The sequence below is a fragment of the Trichechus manatus genome, unplaced genomic scaffold (assembly GCF_000243295.1).
Source record: "Trichechus manatus latirostris isolate Lorelei unplaced genomic scaffold, TriManLat1.0 scaffold00027, whole genome shotgun sequence".
Lineage (NCBI taxonomy): Eukaryota > Metazoa > Chordata > Mammalia > Sirenia > Trichechidae > Trichechus > Trichechus manatus.
The window spans coordinates 15193750-15196218 of record NW_004443963.1 but is presented as its reverse complement, the minus strand read 5'-3'; the positions used below and the strand labels follow the sequence as shown (position 1 = coordinate 15196218).

The window sequence follows — 2469 nt, the reverse complement described above, 5'->3', positions numbered from 1 at the left end:
AGTTTTGAGGGTCCTCACTGCCCAGGAATCTTCTGTTCCTCTCAGGCTGGGGACCAGGCCAGGCTTATCTCTCCAGCTTTCATTGTTCTTTCACCCACTGCTGTTCTTTCCCCAGGAACTGAGAAAGGAGATATATGATAGGATCAGACCAACACACTCTCCACCCCCAGGGACATGACCAGTGATGGGGAGAGAACACCCTGTTTGGAGGGGAGCAGGAGGCCTGGGCTTTAGTGCCTACATCTGCCTCAGGCTGGGACGCTGCGCCAGAGCCTTCCCCTCTGGGCCTGTGTCCCCTCATGTGTGTGCAGTGGTGCACCAGTCACTGCAATGCTGGTGGCTGGGCCTCATTTCTGGAAATCCTGCGTGTTTGGGTAGATCTGCTATGGAATTGAGGACAGCAGTCAGGCCTGCTGTGTGAACTCTTTTATGAACACACCTCATTACCTCAGAGCCTCAAAATGCATGAAGCAAAAACTGACAGAACTGAAATGAGAAGTAGACACATGTGTAATTATAGCTGGAAATTTCAACACTCGTCTCAGTAACTGATAGAACAGTTAGACAGAAATCAGTAAGGATATAAAAGACTTGAACAACACCATCAGCCAACTGGGCCTAATTGACGTTTATTGAATATCCCACCCAACTGAAGAAGAAACATCCTTCTCAAGAGCACATGATCGTTCACCAAGATGTACCACATTCTGTGCCGTAAAACAAGACTCCATAAATTTTAATACTTGAAACATAGAGAATAACTTTTAAGTAAATTAGAAGTCAGCAACAGGAAGATTCCTGGAAAATCCTCAAATATTTGGAAATTGTTAGTAGTCGCCATCATGTTGATTCTGTCTCATGGTGACCCCATGTGTGCAATGTAGAACTGCCCCATAGGCTTTTCAAGGTTGTGACCTTTCAGAAGCAGGTTGCCAGGCCTGTCTTCCAAGGTGCCTCTTGATGAGTTTGAATCACCAACCTTACAGCTAGTAGTTGAGCACTTAACTGTTTACACCACCCAGGGAACCACTTGGAAATTAGACTCTACTAAAAAACCTTTTGTTGTTGTCTTTACCAATAAGGAACGAATTAGTCTTGGAGGAAGTACAGTCAGAATGCTCCTTAAAAGTGAGGATGGCAAGACTTTGTCATCCTTACTTTGGACACATCATCAGGAAAGACCAAGTCCAAAAAAAGGACATCATATTTAGAAACATGGAGGGTCAGCATAGGGAAGTCCTTCATGAGATGGATCAACACGGTGGCTGCAACAATAGGCTCAAACTTACCAACAATTATGAGGATGGCACAGGACAGAACAATGTTTCGTTCTGTTATACATAAGGTTGCCATGAGTTGGAGCTAATTCAATAATAATAAATTCAAAAATAATAAACAAAATAATCCTTGGGTCAAAGAAAGGACCAAAATATCAGAAAATATTTTGAACTGGATGAAAACGGAAGGCAATAACATCAAAATGTGTGGGATGTAGTTAAAGCAACGTTTAGAGGGAAATGTATTGCTATCAATGATTGTATCAGAGAAGAAGGATATGCAATCTAAACTCCTACTTAAGAAGTAAGAAAAAGAAGAGCAAATTAAACACAAACAAGTAAAAGGAAAGAAATAATTAAGAAAATAAATCAATGAAATAAAAAACAGAAGAACAAATAGAGAAAATACAAATGCTGCTTGTTGTTTGTTTGTTTAATCAATGAAAGTGATAAACTTCTAGCTAGGCTGATCAATTAAAAAAAAGAGAGAGAAAACACAAGCTAATAATGTCAGGAATAAAGCAGAAGGCATCACTCCAAATTATATAGACATTAAAAGGATAATAATAGAATATTATGAATGTTTATGCCAATAAATTTGGCAACTTGGATAAAACAGAAAAAAATCTTAAAAGACACAAATTATAAAAATTTACTCAAAAAGAATTAGAAAACTTGGAAAGGCCTGTATCTGTTAAAATTTTTGAATTTGTAACTAAAAACCCTCACACACAAATGCCAGGCTCAGATGGCTTTGCTGATGAATTCTGCTAAATAATATCAATTCTACACAAACTCGGAGGAAGAAATACTTCCCAATGGATTTTATGAAGTTCTCATTACCCTTAAGACACAATAAGAAAAGAAAATTAAAGACCAATACTCCTTGTGAACATAAACACAAAAATTCTTAACAAAATATTATCAAATTGAATCCAGCAATATATAAGGAAAATAAGACACCATGATTGTTATAAATTGCATCAGGTCCCCCAAAAATATGTGTTGTAAATCCTAACCTCTATGCCTGTGGTTATAATCCCACTTGGAAGTGGGTGGTCTTTGTTAGGTTAATGAGGCAGGATTAATGTGGGGTGTATCTTGAGTCAATTTCATTTGAGATATGAAAGAGATTAAACAAGTGAACAGCATAAAGAAGGGGAAAGAGAAGTGCCAAGCCACGTGAAGATTG

The 2469-nt window shown here is 38.4% G+C and overlaps 1 pseudogene; it reads left to right on the top strand.

Annotated features, from left to right (window-relative positions):
• Positions 1–1215: 1215 nt before the first annotated feature.
• The window catches only part of LOC101343328 (cytokine receptor common subunit beta-like), a 20081-nt pseudogene continuing 18827 nt past the window's right edge, over positions 1216–2469 (top strand).